A 12,553-nucleotide genomic window follows, 5' to 3' on the forward strand; every position below is an offset into this window, starting at 1 on the left:
AGGAGGGAGGGAGGGAGGAAGGAGCTACAGTAATTTCCTCCACGTGATCATTCTGTCAAGTTTCATGCTTGCATCTTGTTTCCTGAAGCTGTAATCTGCATTTCTACTCCCTTGGTATTTACTTCCAGACTTCCTTTATACAGCAGTGTAAGACAAAAGAATTCATATAAAAATTAGTGTTCAACTGCATTTAAGCATGAAATTCTAATACAGTCCACAGGGAATTCTTGCTGTTCCAAAATCATTTTAGAGTAATCCTACAAATAATGAAGCCCTTTAAAATAATAAATTCATTGTTATGTACATTGCATAAAATCAATTTTTATTCACATATTTGGCTCCTGTCCAATCAATGGCTCTAATAAAGCCTATAAACTAGTAAAGTGCCATAGAGACTAACTATGACATGGTAAAATTCATAAGGAACAACACAACAGAAACTGTAAAATAATACGGAGAAATGCTATTAATATTCTTGGTTTGGTATCTGTCATGACTCTAAATTCACTATTTCCCCTTTGAATTTTCCTTCTATTGAGATTTCCGACGTGTCCCAATTTCTGTGCTCAGTAACCATGGGGTTAGTAAAATGAATTACAAACAAGCAGGATGGTACGTGCACTAAGGAACCAAATATAGGGAGCTGAGATATTCAGTTCAGTGCTACCTCACAGATTAGTTAAGTCTTGGACTTAGGTTGTGAAATAATTGGCACCTCAGAGTGTGATTCTACTCTGAAAAGTGACTATATAAAAATGGCACCTTCCTTCTGAAAAAGATCTGCTCTTTATGTATATTCAGTCATATATGCTGAATTTAATGAGTCCCACATTCCAGATTCATCGAGTGCTTTCCTGTTATATCTGCAGCATCAAAAGATAAGAAAACAGGAACACATAAGATCGAATTACTCCTCTACATCATGAATGCAGTTATAAACTAAATTTCATAGACCAGTTGATTATATCTTTGAGAATCTACTGCAGATTACACAGTTACAGTTGAAAGCATGGGTTTATATCCTTGTAGCCAAGCACATGAAATTTGGGCAGAATTACTTGGTGGTAGGTGGAAGAAGGAAACAGCTCAGCTAGTTTTTCAGATCCTACATTATATGGCTGGCATTTAGAAAAAATGTAAACAGTTGGTACTTGGCATTAAAGCCTTAAAATGCGTCACCCAAGTGTACTAATGGGAAAAATAGTCACATGTGAGTAAATTTTGTAGATCAAGCTTTGCAAATTCTGTGTGATAAAACATTCAGACTTTTCAGGTAGATGCATTTGGGTTTTAAAAAATCTCAGTAGTTTAGCAGATACCTGTAAAGTACTTGTGTGTACACAAATATATCTCTCTGTATATATACATCAAATGTATATTCCTCCCACATGCGTATTAATGATATGCTACTGTGCTCACTGTAAGGTGACTAACCAAGTATTATGATTTCATTGCGAATAAAGCAAACAATGACAGATCAAGAATTTTCTTAGAACCAGATGGTGGGTTTGTGCAGAAATACACAATTTTCATAAATTGTGATTGCTGATAAAAAGATTTTTTAGGATTTTCTTCAGCCATATCATATCAGCACTGAAATCAGGAACAATGCTCTAAAATCATGAAAGTAAACTGATTGACTGTGACAGGTTCTGTTAATTGCAGCTACATGAAAATTATTGCTTCATGAATGTCAGCAGTCCGGGAAAGAAGAGCATGGGGGCACAGCAAGTATCTACATTTAGATCTCCTTTTTAAGTTAAAAATAGAAAAAAGTTATTTGATATTTATAGTTAATTACTGTACTTACACTTTGAAGGCAATCTTATCAGCATACGGAAGAAAAATAGTGGAAATTGGAATTAATTGTCCCATAATGACTGACACTTTCTTCCTGATGAGAATGATATGCCATCATGCAATAGCTTTCCACACACAGCAGGAGGGAAAATTATCGATCAATTACATGACAATTAATTCCTAACTTGTAGCATTTTTCCACTGAAAATAAGAAAAAAGATCCTAATTTGAGATTAATAATCATGCATTCCCTACAGTGTTTTGGAAAGCCATCTTTTATATATATATATATATCTGAAATTATTTTAACAACTGATAACCGCAAACTGAGGCAGTTTATAAAGTATTAGTATAAGCATTACTTTCCGGTGCTGGTACAACTATTTCTCATTCTGCAATTATTTTTGTAGATGAACAATTTAGCAGGGATCCCATTCACAAAAATGTTGTATCCAACTCATACATGAGCAATACTAGAGAACATAACCTCAGAATAAAGATGAGGAAGTAACAAAACAAAAGGAAAAAAGAAAACTACTTGGATATGTTTTGTTTAAATAAAGTTAAGGACTGAATGGTAATTTAGGGTTTTCCATAAATTTAAGACTTTTAGGTTTTTTGCACATGGAAACTCTTGGTGTGTCCATGTTCCCATCTTTTCTTTCTCTAGACCAGAGAAAGCTCACGAGGTAGCTTTGAATTCCTTTGGATAGATGACAGACCTCAGCCTAAGGTTACCTTCATTGAGTGAGTTCTCCCATCACTGAGTTTTACATACAGCAAAGTTGCTGCCTCCATTCATTTGTGCTTCTCTGAAAGAGAAGAGTCATCACTGTTCAGCTTTTGAAAAAAAGAGACCTGCATGTCCACCTTCAGGAGAGGACATAAACATCACCTGAAAGAAAGCACTGGAGACAGTTCAGAGGAGTGGGATGTATGAGTCACTCCTGTTTTTAGCATACCCTGCTGATTAGGCAGCTTCTCAGCATGCTGGCTGCTGAGCAACTCATTTTGAGGTACTCACATCTTCTGGATATTATATGGGAGGCTTGGTCTAAAGCTATGATACAGCCCAAGGTTGTAGAGAGCAGGTGGGGGTATTTATATGCACAGCATCAGGGATCCTCTAATCAAATCCACAACCTGTATTTGCTCTGCTTGTATAAATAGGGTGACAAAAGCAGTCTTGTGTTTCTTTCTGATGGTGTGACCCTTCTGGATCATGAATATCCCCCACTCCCATCTGGAAGTTCATCACAGCTTTGAAAGAAACTTGGTGGACTGAGGCCAACTGAGATGCCTGGGCTGAATTCTGAAAGCAGAGCTCCTGAGTGCCTCATTTAGGATGGCAGGTAAAGTCCCAGGGTATCATGCCCTTTTAGACAGAGGGATGGATCTACCCTAAATTTGGACAACAGTCTGCAGTAGCATTCTGACTGAAAAGCAGTGATTGATAGACCATTCTGCCTCATTAGCCACTTACTGCTGCAGGAGGGCAACTAAGGTTAGCACTATTGCCAAAACAACCTGAGGGAGACAGCAATCCTACTTAATAGGCATGGCTGATTTATTGCTATTGCTGGCTTTCCCAATTTTGTTCTGAGCGCTAATTCCTTCTGCCCAGTGCCAGTGCTCTTTGTTTTAAACCATTGACTCAGCGCTTATTGGGGGGAAAGTGCTGTTCATCAAAAGCCTGTAAGAAGGATAATTCGTTTTTTCAAGTCTCTGGATGGAAATTTGAGCAGATTGTACTTAACCTACCCGTAATTCAACTTGGCCCACCCTGAACACCTCTTTGGTTACAGTAGGGTTAGTTTGTTTTTTTAACCCAGTGCAGCAGGTACTGCTACTGCAGTTAGATCTCTAGCAGTTAAAACACCTTAGTGCACATGCTCACATACGCTAAGTTTTCCTATAGAGTTGTCCAACTGGGACATCAGAAGAAGGGCTGTGTGTATGCTAAGTGCTATACAGTTAACTTTCGTGCAGAAAAACAACAGTTTTAAGTGAACAAATGAACATGAAAGAAACAGAGTTCTACTTTGTGTAGAGGTCTTATTGATATAATTTTGAAAAATCTGTTCTGTTTCAGATCTTATTTTCTTTGATGAGCATGTTATCTAATTGAATGCTTCAATGTGGTAATGCTTTTTTTGTTTGTTTAGTTTTCTTTTTTCTCCCCTATTTTGTTTATCGTGAAGCTCTATATACAGCTATGGCATTATAACAATTTATTGGTCACAAACCCCAATGTATAACCATGATCCATTTAAGAATGAAAACAAAAAACTTCCTGATCATATGTACATAGGAAAATAAGATTATCTGTTGTCACAGCACAGAATGAAGACAATTAGTTACGTACTCAGTTCCCACATTGTTAGGTCACCATAGCTGGTGTACAACTATACATCTTTAGCAAACTTCTAGCAAAAAATAGTATCATTTTCACTATCATGTGATCTGTAGCCTGCTGATCAGTGTGTGGCATAGCAGACTTGCAGTTGGGGAGCTTCAGCACTAAAGATATATGTCCTCCAAGGTTGTGTGCTACCACTGCTTGGCTGGTAAACTTGGCCAATAAGGAGGATGACACAAGGCAGAGATCATGCTCCCTGATGCTTCATATGCTCAAGAGAACAAAGTGGCTGGGACAGACAAGCGATCATTTTAACTTCATTTCCAGCCTCTGGTAGCTGTTTTTTGCCCTCTGCAATCCGTAAATCAAAGGGTATTGTTCTGGAAAAGGATGAGGATACTGAGCCAAAACAGAAGCAGAATGCAGGGAGGCTAGCATGACCTTTAAGACCCTTTCAGTACATATGTTTCTGCTTTGTGGCATGGGTCTTTTGTCTTCATGAAAGCAAGTAAACACAGGACTGGAATCAAATTATAATGCTAGTACTACTTGCAAGAACTTGGTCCTCTATAATGAATGCAACACTAATTATAAAAAAAAATCCTTGGCTTTCTCTAAAAAACTTGCAGTCAAGACCTTTCTAGAGATTATACCTACATTATAAAAAGGGAGAACAAAAGGATTCAACATGATTGATGAAATTGTTTGCTTTCTCTTTAGAAGAGAGTAATAAATAAGTTAGCATTTCAAAGCTCTGTGAAAAGATATTTGAGAGAAAGCACATGGATGCATTGTTCTGTAGCACAGGCATTTGATGAGCTCCAGAAATCTCTTTGGAAGAAAAAAGATGTATTATAGTATGTGAAAAGAAGAAATCTTCAGTATCAGGCTGTTACCTAGTTGCTAAGGTTTGGTTCTTGATGAAAACAGAGCAGAATAGAATGGATAGTTTAGGCACTGTGAGGTAAAAGCAGAAAATTGGACTTAGGAGCACAAGGGACACAATGAAAGGAAAGTGGATGTAAAGGAAAGTAAAATGTTAAGAATGTAACGAGAAAAAGATTATCATAAATATGAAGAGACGAAAGTCGAAGTTTTGCCTTCACTTCAACAAAGCCCTTGGAGAAGAAAAGGGAATTAGCCCAGCTGGAATGTACATTAGCAAAGAGAAAAGAAAGATAAAAAGCAGAACACCACTTCAAGGTCATTTTAAACCAAGCAGCAACTACTAAACCTTTAATTATAAGCCTGTAATTCTTGTTTGTTTATTATTAATTGCTAGCAAAAGAAGAGATAAAAGCTTGAAATGACATAATTTTGAACTTCATTCTGTTTATGTCTTTGCTGCCAGAAACCAAATAGGATAATTCAAATTTTTTTAAACCTAGACAAAAAAGACTTTCTGTAAATGGAAAACTGTATTTAGTTCTTTTAACACACACACACACACACACACACACACACACACACTAAGTAACACTTCTTTCTTGTCTTCTGCCCTTTCCAAAGCCAACGGTTTTAAGTTCACAGAACACCTAAAGTACAAAACCTAAGGCATCTCCTCGGAAGTTAGGAGCAAGTGCATCTTCCTTGTCCTACACACATGCAGTCCAGCTTTCCTTGAAGGGTTTGACAAACCTGGAGCCAGGCTGAGAAGTAAGTCCCCACCAAAAGTCCCTTCCTGTTGAAAACTGTGCTAATGTGGCATACGTGTTTCAGCCTTTGGCAGGTGTCACAGTGGGAGAGAGAATCAGCACTTACGGCAATAAGTGATACTTGTTTTTAATCCACAAGCACAAGCACTGACTGGAAGTTTCATCACCTTTCCAGCCATTTGAAAACAGTAATTGTTAGCTCTGTTAATACCTTCTCTTTCTAAACTAATACTTTCCAAATGCAAATTGTAGTCACAGCTGCAAAGGAAATCTACTGCCAAAATACACCACTGGGAGAGAAGAAAATATAGTGGCAGCTGGCTGTCTCCAAAGGAGCTGAGTGTCCTCTCTCTGAAACACTGTCAGCTCTTGTAAAAGAAATGCTAAAGAGCAAAGAACTGCAATATCAGCTGGGCACTGGCTGACAGTGGATGTTGCTAATGGGAATAAATTGGAGGCTGTAACTTTAGCAGAAGGAAAGGATCAGGAGGGCTGAAGCACCGGCATGCCTTTGCCTGCACACAGGGTGAAACTTCAGTCAAAACTGTATAGTGTAAAGATGCTTTTTTGGTTAGCTTGGATTCAACAAGTATTCCTTACGTCTCTTGCTCAAAAATTTCTTATTCTGTGTTCCAGATGCCTGATTAAAGCTCAGTGATTGCCTCAGCAGCTACTTGTTTATCCCACATTCCAGTTCCATGAGTTTATCATTAGCAGGGGACAGTTTGAGGAATAAAACTCAGGGAGGTGATGTAGCCCCTTAATGCAACTTTACCAAGTAAGCTGTGATGACACAACACTTCAAGAAATGCATGTTGTCCGTGACATGGGAATAGCTCAACAAAGCATCTTTTCTGCTGACCGAGTGGACTGGATTCCAAGTAGGGACCTGGGAGGTGAGACACTGCAGCTGACAAGAACTCCCCTACAGCATTAAGTCTTCTGGTCAGAGCTCGCTTCAGAAAGAACTTACCTATGGCTGTGCCACAAGAACACTGAAGTTATCATCCCAAACTCTCAAAAGATACTCCTGAAGCTTTTATATTTCTACTTTTTTTTTTTTTTTAATGTACTATAACAAGAACCTGTAGTTATAAGATCACTACATATTTTACTGGGTCCTTTGCAATGCCTGAATCAAGAAGTTTCAGATTTAACAGTACAGCCACTTTCCAGCTCAGTTTGGTGTTATCAGCAATAGTTTCTGAATCTAGTCTACACGGGAAACAGCACATGCTCTGCCTTGTTTACAAAACCAGCTGTAAGAAAGCAGGGAAATAATGGATACTGGGCTTTTCGGTATCTATACTCTGCTCACCAAGGGGTGACTATTGCCTAGCATTTAGAGCAGTGGTTAGAAACATGACAGGTACATTTATTTCTCTATTTAGTTCTTTCTGACAGGCAAAGGTGGCACAGTAGGTGAAGTTTGCTTCTTTCTGTGGAAGCCTGCTCACACCTCTTGTGACAAGCTCTCCTGTGACAAAATGGGCAAGTGACACCTGCTGTGAAATGAGAATCTGGTCAATAATAAAGGCGGTGAATCGTGTTGAAATATACATACTACCGTAAAAGGCATTTAGGGCTGCATTTACACCTGACATCTACATGTGTAGCCTCAGCAGAAGCCATGACATGTTGTAGCAGGCCTTCAGTTTAGATAATTAGAACCAGCACCCTGTGGTGCATTGCAGCAGCATCTATGTGCAGGTGAGGTTAGACACATACACTCTTCCTTGTCATCACCTGATATCCTAGCACAACCTGCATTAACGTCTGTTTCTTTTTCTACTTACTTGGTGGTTTTACCTTCTTCTCTTCCCTTTGCTCATGGCTGTTGTTTCACTCTCCTTCTCCTTCTCCTGGTGTGTGACTCATGCAACACCAAGAATCACATTTCTCTGCTTCATTAACCATCTTCAGCCTATCTCTTCAGATCCCTCCTCCAGATATTCTCTCCTGCCCTTTATTATTCCCCTCTATCTTACCTCAGTCTTTGTGTAATAGGAGATTTTCATAAGCAGAAAGTGAAATTTATACAGATATCATTCATGCCTTTGAAAAAATCTCCTCCTACACCTTTGTAAATCTTTCGCCATGCAGCAAAACTCTGTCTTAACTCTCCTTCCTCTCATCAAATGTCCCTTCCTTCTTCTGTTCTTTTTATTCAGTTTTGCTTATTTAACTGAGGCCATAGTTATGCCAGCTGATCTCTGCAGTGCAGACATGTCAGCAAAACTTCCAAGGTATGCTGTTATCCTGACAGAAACAGCTTTTGTCAGCCTGTGTCACCCAATTTCAGAAGACGGTGTAACTTCGCCAGCAAACATGCCTCCTCTTCAGCACTTGTTCTACCTACACATGCGAGAATGGGTCAGCACAGTTACGGAAGACAAGACTTCAGACAGTCCTTGATGCAAATATTGTCCTTTTAGAAGAACAACAACAAAAAAAGCAACAAAGAATGTTAACTACTGTGCAAAATAAATACTTGATAGAATGCTTTTATAGATCCCAATACTCTGCATCTGTCTAACAGGCTAAGGAAGTGGTTCAGTTTGCAGAGTGTAACTTCAACTGCTCAACACTTTAGCAGAAGCAAATAAATCTGCTTATTTAGCATAGCTGGAGTGAATAATAATAAATTCTTTTCAGGTCTTTTTCATAAGTCGCAACTGTTTAGGAGTGATGGAAATTTTAATTTAAAGTGGCTGTCTCATTATAACATGGGACTGTTGAAAGATTTGTGTAAGAAGAGTTGTTATAATAGCATAGAAAATAAAGGACTGTTTTTTAGCAAACCTGTTCATCTCATTGTGTACTGCAGCCTAATGATGCTGTGCAAAATTTAATTGGCTGTATTTTGAACCCATCAGTTCAACTTATAATGGAAACCAGTACTGAAAAGGTAAAAGGAAATTGTATCTTGGGAATATATCAGGAGCAATTTTTAACTTTTGTTACTATAAATCCCTGTAAACTCTTTTGGGTTTATATTTTAACAGGTTTCTTTGATTATGTTCGAGGCATACACAACCAAGAACTTCTCTCAGAATTCTGAGACATGAGACAGAGCAAAAAAATGTATTTTGTGTAAACAGAGAGATATATGGTGTACTCTTTGGGAAGTGAATTGCAATGTGACAATCTCTTCTGAAACTAACTTTACTACCCCTGGAAAGCTATGAAGTCTCAGTTCTTTGTGCACTTATTAAGCAATCAGCAGTAAAGGGTTAGGACTAACTTCCCATATGACAGATTACTCCACAACAAGCTCATTTAGAATTTCTTGCATGCCTACCTGAAGCATCTGATCCTAAATACTGCTAGACTTTATATACTATATTGGATGGGTAGTAACTTACATTAAACTAGATGGAATATAGGTTTAATCTAGTATAGTGTATCTCTATATTTCTGTATACTCATAAACATGGAACAGCACTTGGCCATGTTCCAAGATCTACTACATTTCTGTTGCATACTTTATACGTAAAGTATGAATCATGGTTAGGCCCTGTAAATATGGGAAAGTAATAGTCATCCAACTCATCTTCATTTAATTATACTAAAATGGCTATAATGTTCAAGAGCCAAGAAGTTAAACAACCCAATTCACTTCTGATGTAGAATAACTTCTTCCATCCTGTAGTAACATATTGCATATTGCTTTTAAGTAATTTTAATGGTCACAACCTAGTGCCTGGTATACTCAGGGCTAACCTCACGAGTTTTTTGTATGCTCCTGCTTATCATCCCTTCCTTTAAATGAAACTTTTGATTTTTATTGCCTTGTGCGGAATTTTTTCTTTGTTTTGCTTTATTTTGATTGTGTAAGGCAGGGAAATAAAGATGAAGTAAAAGGAAGAGTTAATGCTTGAAAAGAATCTCTTCACATCAGCCACTCGGTAATAATTACAGTTCTTGTTTTGAATGCCTGAAGACAATATTTTCTTAGCACATCTCAAACTGCAGATTGTAGCAAATTTGTTATGTTTTGGGTAGATCTCATTGAAATGTTTGGCGGTTTAAAGAGAATAAACTCTAAGTAGTTAAAAATGGATTCTTCTCGTATGTAGTAATCACCTTCCTTGTCTTGGGAGGATCTATGAGAACTGTGATGGAGAACTAAGTAAATACTATAGTTAATATGCAGATTTTGTAAGTAAGCAGTGCTCTAGGCAGGCAAACATTAGTTGTTAATGAACTGATCCGATAGAGAGGGCAGTTTTGAACCAAGAAAACTTTTATAGTAAGAATTTTTTGCAGATTCTGTTTTGACATCTTTGTTCTGCTGCACAGCTTGTAAACTGCAGAGCAGGATTTTTTTTTTATGGGTTCAGTTTCCAAGCACAGAAGAGAGATTTTCTCTAGCATACTATATAATCATTGAAAGAGCAAACTGGTGAATCACTTCAAATGGTTAAGCTTATGAATTCCACAAGCTGTACATTGGACATAGTTCAAAGATCTTACAACCTTCACAAATTTAACAACCTTGGATTTTTTCCTTGAAAACAGGAAATAAAATATAAGACTTAAAGGTACCAAGAATAAGACTAAAAGAGTTAATGTTTGTTTACAAATTCTACTGTTGGGTATGCAGTTTTGACATTTTTATTTGTTCATCTTGAGATGTTTATGTTTCAAGATTTAGAATAATTTCTATTCAGTAATTTTTGGTTTTATACTACTAGCTCTAGATAGCCCATTATTTCAGTTCAATAAACATATAAGCATAATAGGTTTCACAATAGAATCTGTTAATTTTTTTTTTTTTGAGAAGTCAGACAATATTTGTAATACAAAATACTGCAAAATTTAGTAAGCACACATTAGCAATGGGCTGTAGTATTTGATTTACATTTAAAATTTCTAATTAAAGTAATTCATTATAAAGACTTTAAATTTGTACATCTGAGAGATGAAAGTTAATAAAAAAATCTCCAAATTTACAAAAACTGCTAGTGGATTTTCACCTGCTAACAAAACAAATACTTCCAGCAAAGTGTAAATAATAATAATGTTACATCAATTATAAATATACTAATAAAGTAGTTCAATCCTAAACTTTATTTATGTCAGCACATAATGCTTACAGAAAATTTAAATCATGACACTACTTCATGTTTGGTTTCTGTTTGTGTTTCAGTGAATTCTAATATATAGAACACAGATTATTCCGGGACATTTCACATCTTTAGTGATGTAGCAGGAAAGAAACAATATGCAATCATATTAAAACTATCACAAGGTACAAACTATAGGCAGCAAAATTGTCATTTTAGCTCATGTTTTGTATTTCCCGTCTCCCAAATGCTTAGAAGACTGTTTGGGATTTATGCAAGATATTTTATCTCTCTAAAGATATATTAATAGCACCATTTTTATTGTCCGCATTCTAGTGGTCTCATATGATTTGAATCCCAAAATATCTAATCAGAAATCTTGATTTCTAATTCATCTTTGAAGTTTGGATGCATTTTTCATAAGTTCTAAAAATAAAGAGTTCTGTCTTCCGCAGTGGCATGTTATGCATATGTATGAAGGCGCTGTGACAAAATTCCATGGCATTTGAAGAAATGTAAATGGAAGGGAAAACATAGTAGCAAAATATGATGCCGCATTTTAGCCTTTTACATATGGGAAGTCTTTGAATTTATCAATATAATTAAGGGCAACCCAGTGACAATGGCAGACAAAATAGGGTCATGCACTGGAGCTACAGACTGGAGACTGTTGGAGGTACAGTCTAAAAGTGAAGTACGCATCTTCTGGAATGTAACATCTTACTGGAGTGTGTGGATAAGCTTAAACAATGCTTATTCCAACTACACCGAAAAACAAGTGAAGGGGAAAGAATAAAGCTTCTTAAAACTGATATTATTTGAGAATGACTGATTCATAGAGTTGTACAAGCTTTGTTCATGGTTCCCATGTTCAAGAACTCTAATTGTGTCAGATGGGTAAGATCCTATGAATGAGCAAATGTTTTCATTTTTAGAACAATTTGTCAATTTTTGTACAGGCTCTAAAATAATTTTAACTGGTAGAACAGAGCACCTCCCACTTTTCCATAAGAAAAACTCAACCCCCCCCCCCTGAAAATAGCTCAGAGGACATGAAAAGGGTTAAATTGATTCTTTCATGTACAAACTTTTACAAAAAAATGCTTTCCAGGATCCCTTTTATAAGAGACAACGCATATGTGTATAAACAAGCATTTTCGAAAAATGCTCTCATGTATTATAAAACTACTAAAACCGCTTCAATTCTTAAAGAACGTAATCCAAAGTGAAAGTTAGCTGGGAGGTAAGGCAATTAAAGTGAGATTCCAGTACTTGACAGTGTCACATAGTCCTTTTCAGGAAATTGTCAAAATCCTCTTAAATTCAGTTCAGGACGTTTCTCTTCCTACATTTACAGGATGACTGTTCGTGAATCTCATTGTTCTCATGGCTGGAAAGCTTCCTTTAATTTTCAGTCTAAGTTTATTCACGGCCAGAGTTGTCTTTTAGCGTCAATAGTATTGTTCCCCTGCTAGTATTTATAACTTCAATATTTTCTGTATTCCTCTTAGTCTTTGTTTTGCTAGAGCAAACAAGCTTGTTCTTTTTGTAAAATTCAAGTTACCCAGTCCCCTGGTGTTTCCTATTTTTCAGCATTCTCTTCTTAATCTGGACACATCATACTAGTCCTAAGAGCATCTGCTATCATTGCCAAAAGACTGATAGAGAAA

The 12,553-nt window shown here is 36.8% G+C and overlaps 1 protein-coding gene across 4 annotated transcripts in view; it reads right to left on the reverse strand.

The window, feature by feature from the left end:
• The window catches only part of SYT1 (synaptotagmin 1), a 277,485-nt gene that overhangs the window by 137,739 nt on the left and 127,193 nt on the right, over positions 1–12,553 (reverse strand). The window contains exon 1 of one of the 4 annotated variants that reach the window (XM_026865095.1): positions 5,622–5,628. The exons of the other annotated variants lie outside the window; for them this stretch is intronic. The gene's annotated coding sequence lies outside the window, so the exon portion shown is untranslated. Of the gene's footprint in view, positions 1–5,621; positions 5,629–12,553 lie in introns of those variants that run through there. 4 annotated transcript variants of the gene reach the window in all.

The sequence above is a fragment of the Athene cunicularia genome (assembly GCF_003259725.1).
Source record: "Athene cunicularia isolate RWA chromosome 1 unlocalized genomic scaffold, athCun1 chr1_part2, whole genome shotgun sequence".
NCBI classification, from domain to species: Eukaryota; Metazoa; Chordata; class Aves; order Strigiformes; family Strigidae; genus Athene; species Athene cunicularia.